Source organism: Blennius ocellaris, assembly GCF_963422515.1.
Source record: "Blennius ocellaris genome assembly, chromosome: 14".
Lineage (NCBI taxonomy): Eukaryota > Metazoa > Chordata > Actinopteri > Blenniiformes > Blenniidae > Blennius > Blennius ocellaris.
In genome coordinates this window covers 13,402,002-13,415,473 of record NC_137663.1, presented here as the reverse complement: position 1 = coordinate 13,415,473, position 13,472 = coordinate 13,402,002, and positions in this window count along the sequence as shown.

The window sequence follows — 13,472 nt, the reverse complement described above, 5'->3', positions numbered from 1 at the left end:
TGGGTTTTTTTTCCCTCCCCCCCACTGGTTGCATCAAATTGTATATTGATGTGCATTTGTCTTTTCAGGTTCCAAGTGGCTTCTTTTTCCATCCCCGTCATGAAATCCTGACGTCTGGTTGGAGCTTATGTCTCTTTAATGACGCCTCCTCAGTTTTCAGTTCTTCCCTTTAACTTCATCTATTATTTCTACTCTAGTTAGTAGCTACAAATATACAGATAAGGTACTTTATAACTTAAAGTAATCTGAACAAATTATGTTTTTATTATTGGAATTGAAAGTGATGTGCAAGTTTTCCAGAGGACATTTCATGTCACTGTGGTTTGTCTGTTCAGCAGTAGCTGAGATTTTGGAAGAGAGAGAAAAGAAAAAAGACATTCAGCCATGTTGCTTAGGCAACAGTGTTTGTTTACAGCCGTTTTCATTCGAGCCTCCCAGTGCAGTAATACTCTCTTGAACAAACCGCCTAATACAGGCTCCTTCCTCACTGTTCTGTTGTCCTCTCACATCCATCCCTCCCTCTGGCGAGTGCTCAGTAGAGACCTTTGCAGTTGCCTGGCATTTTAAATTAAGGGACAAAGTGAATGGCGTCAGAAGCAGCTTTAGAAAGATTTGGGCAGTGTTTTTAATAAAACTTGGTCGTTCAAATCCAAAATCTTTTTCCTCCTGTCAGACTACAGCCTGACCTCGTCCTGGAGCAGAGATATCAGAGGCCTACGTCAGCAGTAACAGATCTGTTTGGTGTAAAGCGAGAGCTCCTGAATACAATCGGCCCATTGTGATGAGACCCTCTCATGTGAATCAGCTCCTCGGGGCCGAGGTTGACCTGCTGCCTTTCCCAAGCAGCACACTCTCACTCGGAGCTCTTTTCTAATCACCTGTGCTTTCAGACAACAGTGTGTCCTAGTGAACGATGAGCAACAGACATGAGCTGAGAAGAGTAGCGTAAGGGGAAATCCAGACAGTGTGTGGGAGAGGGGTTACTTCCAAGCTGCATTGTTGCTGAAGCAGCTAAAGCTCAGAGGAGCATGTGAGAGGAGTGGGGAAATTTTAAGGACACAAAGAAAAGACTAGATATGCAGAGGCAAACTCAGGCCAAGGATAACAAGACTAAATACAAAAAGCCTGGAAAGTAACTCCTGGATTCTTCTTATTTTTTTAAGGGATTGCCAGCTGGACCAAAAAGGTAAAAAAAAATTCAAACATCATTGTAGAATGTGTAACTGTCAGATAGGGTGAAAGCTGTCAGAAAAATATGTGTTTGGTTCTGTGTACAGTTCTCATTTAAAAAAAAATATCCTGCTGCGCTGAAATTCAATTCCCTGCTCTTTACTCGTGTCACAAAAAGCGTCACACTGTGTGGCGACACATGGTTGTTTGTGCTGTACCCTTAATCCACCATAACAGCCACGGGAATTAGACTGTTTACAGCTGTTGTAATTAGATTTGTGGTTGAAAAGGCAAACCATGGAAAATCCACACGTGATGCACTGAGATGTTTCCAGAAATGCTGTTTGAATCATACTTGAGGTTTTTGAGGCGACACTTATTGATTTGATTAAAGCTTTGTGAGGCAAACAGGGGCATTCAACTTTTGACTAAAAGTATAATGACCGGCTTCATGAGCAACAAAGGAGACTCGTGTATTTTTTATATGCTTTCCCATTCAGCTATGATCAAGTTAGGGTCACAGGCGAAAGCAGGATACACCCTGAACACTGCACAGTCCATCACAAGCCAAACTGTGACAAGCACACCCAGACTGATATGAAGGCTGGATATAGAAATGCCAACTTACCTCGAAGTCCAGTTGATTGTGGCAAGAGGATCCTCGACTTGACTCTGGGCTTCTTGGAGAGGATTTTGAGTGAAGTTTCCATTTTCTCTTTGTACATTACAAGATGTTCATCCCTGTGATCATGTTCCTCCTCAAAGGCTCCAAGGTTAGACTTCTCAAAGTTGGAGAAAAAGACAGTACATGAAGAAAAAAAAACACAGATGAACATGCAAATTGCATGAAAACCAAAATACTGGTATTAATTTTTAAGTTAAAGCGAATTATCTGATTGGAGATGTGGAAGACCAGCGTTTAATTGTTTTATTTAAACACTTAACGGACGACGAAGACGTTTTGTTGGGGGCCGATTCTATTACTCAAATTCACGAGATCTTATGTGACTTGTTGAAAGGAGGAACAGCAATAAATGACCCCGACGTGATTTGAACACGCAACCTTCTGATCTGGAGTCAGACGCGCTACCGTTGCGCCACGAGGTCCTGACGCCGAAATCCCGCACAGACCTTTGTCCAGTTTGGAGGTTATTTTTCATTATTTCGCATCTTACGGTTGATATGGCATTCGTTACTTGTCGGAAAATTAGCATTATGAGGTTATTTTTTTCTTATAAACCCAACTGTTTAACATTTAATTCTCTACTTCATGAGATTGAATTCGAAGACTTTATCCCAAGTCAGTCACTAGATGGTGCAACGCATCTTAGTTTGTTTTTCATTATTGGTCTATTCGGAGCAATGTTAATTTTCTGCACTCCTTCCAGTGCCGTTAATAGGTTAATTGTTGGTTCGTTGAGTTAAAAAAAAAAGAGGAAGAAGAAGAATACAATTCTTGCAAATGGAAATTTGCTTCACTCTAACTCTATTCATAATACAAGTGTGTTTTTGAATTCTGTGTTTTATAAATGCGTTATGATTTCCTCCTTTTGCTGCATCGATTTGTTTTGTCTTTAAGGAGCAAAATGATGAAAACATAGGACATTGATGTGCTGACCCTCATGAGTGACCAGTCTGTTCGCTGCAAAATGGAAAGGTAAGTGTATATACACATATATTACATTACATATATGTAACTCTCTTTCATTAGCCAGTAGGGTTCTCCAGTGCTTCCAGTGGCCTCTAAGGTCCCCCACAAAATAAAATAAAAACTATAATAAAATTAAAAAAAAAAGAAATCTACTCTTGGTGGGTGAAAATAGTTGATGTTCTGACTCAGGAGCTTGTCTCTACCTGCAGGGCCTTTTTCAAAACTGCACACAAAGACAAGCTTTTATGAATTGCTGGTGAGGAATGAGAAGCTAGCTGGACTGTTTTACACAGATAGAGAGAGAGAGAGAGAGAGAGAGAGAGAGAGAGAGAGAGAGAGAGAGAGAGAGAGAGAGAGAGAAAGAGAGAGGCCATCTGCATGTTCTGCTGCACTGGATGCAGTCTCCATGGCAACATGGTGCTCCCGCAGCAAAAATCATGAGAAGACAGTTTGGTCCCCACCCCCATGCGCATGCACACAGGCGCTCCACACTCACTGGCTGCAAGGACGCTGCTTTATGCCTCTGTTATCTATCCAGCAAAAAAGAGGGCGAGAGAGAGAGACATCCTTCGAACCTGACAATTTTACACTGCATGTCACTTTACATCACAATCACCGTATTTGTCTCCAAAACTTAATTTACTTTCGTTTTTGACATTTTATTTTAATTTCACACATGATAAACAAAAACAAAATAGTGAGCACAAGAAATGCAATGAAAACGTAAACATGGACAAAAAGAAGCAGGAGGAAGCAGAAGCTCATTAAATCCTACCCCCTCTCCAGGCAGTATGTTTGCATCCTGTGTGTTTTTAATCAATCACATACTCATAAACTTAACAAAGCAAAGAAAGCAACTAGCAGGTTATTGACCAGGTAAATAAACAGAATGTAAAATATAAGAACACATAGTGTATATTCTTCTTCCTCCCTGTACTTGGGGAACGCCATTCGTTTGTACTGCTGCTTTGAACTGCCTCACGGGTGGGCCTTAGCTCACTTAGTCATCTCCCACAATTTCCTCACTTTAAAAAAGAAAAAAAAAAAAATGAATATCATCATCATTTATTCTATCAGCCTTTCAAGCTGATCTCGACATTTGTCACTTGCTTGAGTCATCAGTTCTCAGAGATTCCTGCAGGGTTAGATATTTCATGTCTTCTATCCGTCCCATCGCTCTCCCTGCACCTACTCTATGTGTGCATAAAGAACAGGTAGAAGAACTTGTGTTCATGAAGCTGAACAACATTTTCATACGGCCAGTTTTTGTCTGAAAGTTTGGATGTTACTGTTTTACACACGGCGATAAAAAAAAAATGAGGGGAAGGAAAGGTAAGAGTGAGGACAGGAATTTGTGAAAAAAAATAATCTATCTCTTTGTTGCCATCTCCCCTTCACTCTGCTCATCTCTTACATCATTGGATAATCTAACCCCCTCCCATTTTTACATCAGCCAGTCAGGTTGTACAAACTCCTGGTATCTCTCTCTCTCTCTCTCTCTCTCTCTCTGTCTCTCTCTCTCTCTCTCTCTCTCTCTCTCTCTCTCTCTCTCTCTCTCTCTCTCTCTCTCTCTCTCTCTCTCTCTCTCTCTCTCTCTCTCTCTCTCTCTCTCTCACCACTCCCTCTCTCCACCTCCTGCTCACACACATACATGCGTTGCTGCCAGATCCTGATCCCACACTCACACACACTCCTTGTTCCTGCCCGCTGTGTCTCTTGACCCTTCTGTGTCAGGTGCGGTCTTTGCTTTGGTAATGTCAGCTTTTGTGGACGGATATCACTCCCTCTGGAGGGGGCCACGCTGAAACTTACCCGCATCTCTCTTTCATCTGACAGGAACCTGTAAGTCATTTTTTTTTCTTCCCCCTTCTGACACTTGCTCTCATTGTCGATCTGTCATCCACGCTTTTCCAACATTCACTGTTTGTTTTCCTTCCATCAGTGGAGGGTGAGAGCCTCTCTTCCTCTCACGTCTCACTCTCCCTACTCCATCACTCTCTACTATCTCCCCTACCTTTCATTGTTAGATGCACACACCCTACGACGTTATATGTATCCAAAATGATGCTGCAGGCCATTTGCTGGCCTTATGATGGGCTTTGAACTATGCAGCATAACCCCAATGCATTTAGCAGATGTGCATGTTGAAGAATGAGATGCATGATTGCAAACTAGACTCAAAATGTATTTTGTGGCTTGATGCAATAGGCTTTAAAGCGAATTATATTTATGACTGTCAGTATTAACATGACAACCGTACAGTTCTTTTTGCAGATTTTTGCAAGATTGAGTGTTTGCTAGAGACTGACTCTATTTGTTCGTTGGGATTATGTCTGAAGCTGGATTCATATATGCCCGTGCTTAAAAAGTTTTCCTGTGTCGAATACATTTTAGAAGGTGTCACACCTCGTCGTTCAGCAGTGTGGTCCCATTTAAACTTTTACAAAGGCAGGGTTGATGGTGATGTGTGCAGAGCCTCATGCTATCCTCAAGCGCAATTCTATAATTAGAACAACATGTTGAGGGATTCAGTAGATGACTTCATCAGAGATTTGCCCTCTTATGTGTGCATGTGCAGAAAGACAGGAGTGATGAGTGAAGTTACTTTTATAAAAGCTGGAACAGTGATCCGGGGCAACCTCTGGTCACTGTGGGTGGGGGGGTTGAACTGGAATGTCCAGCTGGCATGGGAGGAATGTCACTGGAGCTGCAGTGGGAGGGAGGGGTGGGAGCCAGGCGAGGAGCGATGTAAACTTAACTGTGAAAACACAATGCTGCTGGATTTTTCTGCCCCATTTGTGCTGGAGCGGTCAAATTTAGCTCTCTGACCTGTTAATGTTAAGAATTTTCTGCACTGTGGACACATTTATAACACACAGTTTCTACAAAGTAAATGCTGAATCAGGTATCTCAGAACGTAGCAGGTTTACTCTAAAATCCCCCAAAATCTGAGGGGAGATGTGGAGCCATGTACAGGCATTTTTAACTGCTGTATCTCTTAAAAGACACTGTAATTTCTAATAATGCATACACCTGCTCTGTGTTATACCTGTCACTTAATAAACATGAGCAAACAGATCTATGTTTGGCACTTCAGACCTTCCAGTGGCATCTGATAGCGCAAATGACTTGACACCAGCCAGAATAGTCCTGTTACATGGCAGCTGTGTGTGTGTGTGTGTGTGTGTGTGTGTGTGTGTGTGTGTGTGTGTGTGTGTGTGTGTGTGTGTGTGTGTGTGTGTGTGTGTGTGTGTGTGTGTGTGTGTGTGTGTGTGTGTGTGTGTGTGTGTGTGTGTGTGTGAGCAAAGGTGTGCTGCTCTCTTTCGTCTTCCTTTCAGACCTGATCAGCCCTGATGTGATTGTGTTGCCATGGGTAACAGGTACAGAAGTCTTCCACTGTGGATTATCAAACAAATGTTTGGGTCAAATGTATATATGTTTTGTGAGGATTTTTTTTTTTTTGAGTCCATTATAAGGGATCAAAGGTCTTTGTTGGGGGGAGAAAACGTGCTTGCTGAGACGAAAATCAAAGAATATATCAAATGAATTCATTCTAAATTGTACTCTAGAGGGGAACAATGTTTGAGTGAAGTCTAAGTAAGCTACGAGTATCATCTGGGAATTATGTGACCATGTAGGTAGATTATTGATAGAACTTCGGAGAACTTGTTTTTCCTTTATCTTTTAGTTTTCTTTGATTTTTTTTTTTTTTTTTGTGATTCCAACTGTCAATGTTTTCACCGTACTTTGCTCCAGAGTGACTACATCAAAAACAAGCACACTGGTGAATCGACCAACAAGATCAGTGATGCGTTACAGACATGTGTAACGTAGTCAGGTGATCTCACATGGTGGTGCCACAGTTTGTCTTTGTCATCGGTTCAAAACCCAGTGGCAGCAGGTGAGGTATTAATTGTGAAAACAAGCCAAATGAGCCGTTTGCAGTTGCACCCTATCATGAAAGGGAATAACCGACGAGATGCGCATAAAACCAATGAGGATGAAGGCAAAGATATGAAAGCTTCTCATGGGTTTTGTGCAGTTCAGTTTCTCCCTTTTTGAGATAAAAATCTCCTTTGGCCCATCTATGACACTTGCTCCTCGCAGCAGTGTTGCATGCTCTCTAAGTGCATTCATTCTTGTTTTCCAAACATTTTCAAACCTACTTAGTTGTTTCTGTTGCCGACGACGCGTGTACTGAAATCTGAGTGACTGAGCAAAGAGATGCAGTGATGTCATGTTGGATATATTTAGACAGATCCCTCAGGGGGGCTCAGTAATAGTACACAACATATTGTGTGTGTGTGTGTGTGTGTGTGTGTGTGTGTGTGTGTGTGTGTGTGTGTGTGTGTGTGTGTGTGTGCATGTGAGAGAGCGAGAGAGATCCATAACTAACTAAATAATACAAAATAAATCTAAATGCAAATGCATTTTGTTTACTCATCATTTTTCATATAAAGACTTAAGTTACTAAATTACTGATTTTCTTCCTTTTTCCTTTTTGCATTTGCACTAAAGAGAAAATATTTACGTCTTCTTCAAGCACAATTACATTTTCTTAACCTATAACAGCATATCAGCGTACCAATTACACTTTTATTTATCTATGGCGTTTTTCTGCGGCTGACAATCAAGATCAATGGCTAATTCTTATGCGTAGCCTATAAGAAACTCTGACATTTACTAAAATGGCAAATGTTCTGTTGTTGTGACTGTGTTTCCTCTCGACAGTAAACCTTGAACGTGGTGGTTCATTACTTTCGGAGAACACACTCAGATATTGGCAGATATTGGCCCTGACATGCTTCAACTATGTCAGGGTTGTAGGGTGTTTGAGCACGGTGCTGACTGTTGGTAAAGGCAAATATAAACCCATCGAAAAGGAGAGACAAACAGTCACACACACTCTCATTCACACTTTAAAGTCCATAGACTCACAGATTAACCTCAGACGCCGGTTTTTGGTCTGTGGGAGCCAATTTAATTACTGGAGGATATCCACGCATGCCCAAAGAAAAAAAACATACAAACATGCTGAAGAGCCCAGTCTGAACTCAAACTGAGGATTGTGATGCATCAGTGCTCACCACCTCAATGTCAGCCCCCTCTTTAAAAAATTAAATCCATAAATAAGATTGCCATGTAATAAAAATTTCCGGTAACTGTAAATCATAGGCATCACATTCTGCCGAATCTGTGGTTCATAAATAGCTGAGTGATAGCATTTGTTTAAATGAGTATCCCAGCATTGCTGCGGCTTAAATAATTCTACAAAGCCAGCAAATTTAGTGTCGTATTTTGTTTAATGGTGAAGCATAAACAACCATACATCAAAAATAAATACATGACATAGATACTTTCATGAATAGAAAGTTTCTAACTTCTATTTTGGAAAAAACTATCTGTGACACAATCATATATTAATAAAACAAAACAACAACAATATGGCAGATCCTTCTCAGTGAGCCCTGGCAAGCATCCACGTACAAGAAAATATTTTCTTTTCCACCGATGTCTCTTTGCTGTAATGATGTGCAGCTGTACCTGCATGTTTGCATTCTGGATTGTGAGCCGTCGGCTATTATGTTGATACAGGCAGTTCCTGCGACACATTCCCACACAGTCTGGCTGGGATTGGACGAGCCGAAGAGTTCAGATGTTGTTTGCGTCAGTGTGTCTGTTGACAGAGAAGAGAAGGCTCGATGTTTGTGAGCCACAGCATCACACATGTCAAGAGGATTTCACATGATCAATGTGCGTTCTGCAACATGTTAGCGAGCAGATCAATTTGAATTTCAAAACTTTAACCCACTTATACTACTGCGCTTAACTAAACATTAGGTTTACTCCACATTAAGCCCAGGCTGTACAGTTCTTTGATGGTGTTAAGTGAAGTTTAATTTATTCACATGTGTTTATGTTCAGGCTGCTTGTGATTTTGAATCCAATACATGACCCTACACTCTTTCAGGCAAATCATTTTGTCTTCTCAGGCATAAACAATATTATTCATGTCTGTGTGCACTGTGCATAACAATCTAAGACTGCAGATGTAATTTCAGTGTGTCACCGTTTTTACAGTCCGCGCCCCAGCAACAAAAATACTCTCGTCACCCTCCTGATCCCAACATCCATCAAACAACAAAATCTCCTCATTTAATATTCAGCAGATTGTTCCACATCAACCAAAAATCTGATCCTTAGAGCGTGACGCTATCTATGCTGCATGTGATCTTAGAGGGAATATCATGTAGAGAGTCACTCTCAGTGGCAGCTCTGCTTCACTTTGATTTTGAAAATACATTTGTTTGAGGGGTTTTCTCTGGTCTGGCTGTGAAGTAGCTTCAATTACCTTGAGAAGGAGATAGATTTAATCCCCCCTGCAATCAAAAATATAACACAGCCAAAGAATGGATAGCTGGATCAGAGTTGTGGTTGGTAGGTGGGGACACTCAATATATATATATATATATATATATATATATATATATATATATATATATCAGCATGACGAACAAATGGAGTTTATAATCCCCTTAAGGAAATGACCCCCCCCCTCCATGTTTTGAATACAAATCGCAGTACTCATTTATGAGTCAATAATATGAGAAAATGAACTCGCTCGCTCAGGTATGACATGTAGCTCATTCCAACGTCAGACACAGAAAAAGAAAGTCTCTCACCTCCTCCATTTGGTTTCAGAGTGGGTTGGGGTTAGTGTTCCTCTGATGTGAAGGACAAGCGAACACAACGCCCGTGGCTAAGTTCTGTTCTTCTGTTGCAACTGATGTGTTTGTTTTCTGGATATTTCTGCTCTTACATAAACCACATTGTTGACCTTTACTTTCCAGAAGCTCCCAGATGATAATAAACATCAAAACTTCCCACGTGTTCAAAATAAACAACACGCTTTGACACAGAAGGCCTGACACACTTTAACCTGAGAGGGAAAAAAACCCCCATCATTGTGGTCGGCTCCTGCTGTGCCAGGAGAGGTGGAACTAACTGTTTATGTTAATGTATGTTCAGCTGACAGTGCCTATTCCCTTGTGTTATATAAAGAAACAAATTATTTCAGGATCAGATCCCTTACCCTGTGGCAGATGCTCCTCTTTCACTGAAATTATTCTCTCTGCTGGGAAGTCTTGCAAGAAAGAGGAGAAAGAAAGAAAAAATCTGTGCATCACGTAACAGCCAAGTGTATGCACCTTTTTAATCATGAAAAGCATGTGGATTATATTCAGTTTTATGTTTGTGCATATTATTGTTTTACTTGTTCATGATTATCTTTTAAATGCTCTACTCTTGTTGGTTGTTGAATCTTTATACCAGACTAATACATGTAAATGTTACGTTTCTCCCATATATTGCAGTTGAACTAGAGATAGTACCCGGTAGTTCAGATATCAGATCTCACAAATACATTTTTTTTTGTATTATTTTTAATTTGCTATTTAAATAATTGGATATTCCACCATCACTATTACCCATCACATTGTGCATCCTTATACTGCAAGATATTCTTAACTTGGGTCTTGTGTCAACAATGCAGAGTTATGAGAGAATACCTTGCCTTGCACACTTATGTTTTAGCTTTGCAGGGGTGCTACACTGCAAGTATTTCACTTCCATTTGCTCCTGTAAACAGATTTAGAAAAATATTTGGGGCCATGAGAGACATTGTGTTAGATAACATTACAACCCCTTTTCATTTCTTGGTAAAAACATTTCAAATCACAACAAGACAACTCCGAATATTGAATGTGTGCATAAAGTGGTTACTCCATGTGATTCTGGACAACTCGTCCATGACTACTTTTTTCATCATTATTGATTCGAAGGCTTAGGTTTCGAAATATATTTGACAGATTTGGAAGGATTGTTAAGTATAGTTCACACATAAAACCCGTAGCCCTGAGGCTATATCAACTCTCTCTGTTCGCATAACTTCTGGATATGAGATGGAAGATTATAATTATGCGCCTTCAACATTACTGCTAATGTATTAAGGTCGACAATACTTCCCCATATTTCCACATCATAACTCAGATATGGAAGAATGAGGGAGTTATATAATAAGTTGAGTGAATTGTGATCTAATACTGATTGGATTTTACACATTATACCAATTTTTTTGGCAAACTTTGACTTTAGGATATTTATATGCACCTTGCATGTAAAAATGTATTTACATGCACTTGTTCAATTTGTTTACCATAAAGAGAATTGTCCTACTATAGTCCCCTGGGATCCTCCAGCTCCATGAGAATGTGAAATAAAGTATAGAAGAAGAAAGATTAAAAACCAACTGCAAAACTCATTCACACACCTGTTTTCCCCGAGGTCATCTGTGATGGAAAGACATCTGGATAACATGCATTTGAAAGGAAGCTTCGGTTTCACCTTTTCAGCCCACAGTGTAGTGATTTGCAAACAGCCCTATGGGACAACAAACGAAGGGCTCTCTCCCACAAAACTATGTGCATATACTCTAAAATGTCCACACTCAAAAAAAGAAATCATATTAAATTTATGATGTACTTCCATAGCCGAGCCTCTTGCTGTCGTGCCAGCATTATGCAGGCATCTTCTTGCCCCCTCTTGTCTTAACTTTGCACATAATCACACATGCTGACAAGCATTGAAAATCACAATAACCCTAAGGACATGATGGTCGTGCTTTAGAAATTAAGGCTTTCATAGATGAGTGAGATAAGTGCACACAAAATAAACCCCAGCTATATAATTCATGCAGGATATCATGGTTGAGGAAAAGGTTAAGGAAAATGTTTAGCATGCACGGCATTCGCAGTGTTTCCGAGGCAATTTTTTTTTGCCGGTCATCCGAGGATGGCTGTGCTTTTTCACAGTGCGTGTGCCGTTCGGAGCACGTGCCTGCCAGTGGTGTGAAGAGGATGAGAACTGATAGCTCTATATATAGAATTATATGTATGTGGAGGCTTAAGACTGGCCTGTGCAGAAGAACGGAGGCTTGCCCTGCATGTTAACGAGGGTTACGCTGGCTGGCCTGTACACGCCATTTCCTTTCTGTCCGTGTGTCGCGTATTTATACCTTTGTGAATACTTTTCAGAGATTTAAACTCTTAAGAGTGAGGCGCGTGTTCTTGTCTGTGCTTGGTGGCATTAGAGTGGCTCAGGGGGAGCAGCAGGAGGTGGGCTATAGTATGACTCAGACTCCTGCAGCTGACTCTGTGTGTCTGTGTTTGTGAAGGATGCTGTCATATTGTAACGCCATCATGGTAATCCCCAAGATCTCAGGCTCATGCTCTGTTACACAGGAGGCTTCGTTATTCATTATACGCATTGTATAGCCTATAGTATCCACGCATCAACCCATCCTCATTTTACTCTTTTCTCTTTCGCCATCCTGTTGAATCTTGTTCCATCCTGTTTCTCTTCCTCCCGTGTTTTTGAACAAATCTATATTGTTACATGACATCAACTGTCACTGTTTGTGAGAAGCTGCACACTGAAAACTGTAACACTTGGGGGCCCTCAGGGAATCTAACAGAGGTTAACTGCTTAGGGATTCGTTGAAAATATAATTACCTCTTCATTCTCTGAAGTCATTCCAAATTTCTGTTTTTGTGAAACTTCCCCATCATCACGATCATTACAGTTACTGTTCCTTCTTACAGAAACCCCATAGCCGAGCCGTTCGGCTTTTAGTTGTTGACATCACATAAGACAAGGTATTCAGTTTCTGCTTAGATATATTATATATTTAGATTACGTTTTGTGTTGTGAAGATATTTTTAGAGGTAAAATAAGCCATACTTCAGTTAGAAAGAACATTTCCTTCTTTTCTTTTTTTTTTTACTCTATTGAACTCTAATAAAACTAAAACATGTACTGTATCTGAATCTTACTGAGCATATGAATGTTAAAAGAAAACTCTTCTAAAGACTTGTCTGCTTGCTTCAAATATAGAAAAAGTTTTCCCTGTTTGCTGTCTTTAAACTGCACCTCCAAGATCATGTAGACCGGTTATATTGTCATTATGATTGAACATTTTTACTCCCAATTTGACCCCAAAACTGTAATCACATCTGTTTTTATTCAAGCTTAATTGCAGATCATTGCACAAATTCAACTATTTGACCAATATATGGATATATCTAGATTTTATTGATGTGAAATCTCAGAAAGATGCAGTGAGTGAGTGCCTCTGCCCATTTTCCAAGATAACTTCTCAAATGTGTGACACTATATTTTGTTGGATTGAACCATTGTACTGCACGTGTCCTGTGGCTACGATGGTGACAAGAGTATGGTCAAAAAGACCAATGTCTCAATTTTCTGGAAGATTTTGCATTTTCTTGATGGCATCAGATTTTTTTAGCCATGAGGAATATACAGATGAAATAATGTTATCGTTTACTGGATATGGCAATGGAAATAATCTCGAAACCGCGACCTGAGATGTACTGCATATTGTATATTTAGGTCCAAATGTTGTCCAATTGTTTTCCTCAGTTTTATCTATTGACTTCATTCTTTTGTTTCTGTATATTTTAAACTATTCTGTGACTTGTTTCTAAACTGACCAGAGTGATTCGCAGATTCTGTTTTACATGGACAATTGCCTCATATGAATGTTTTTGGACTGTATCAGTCCAAAAAGAAAACT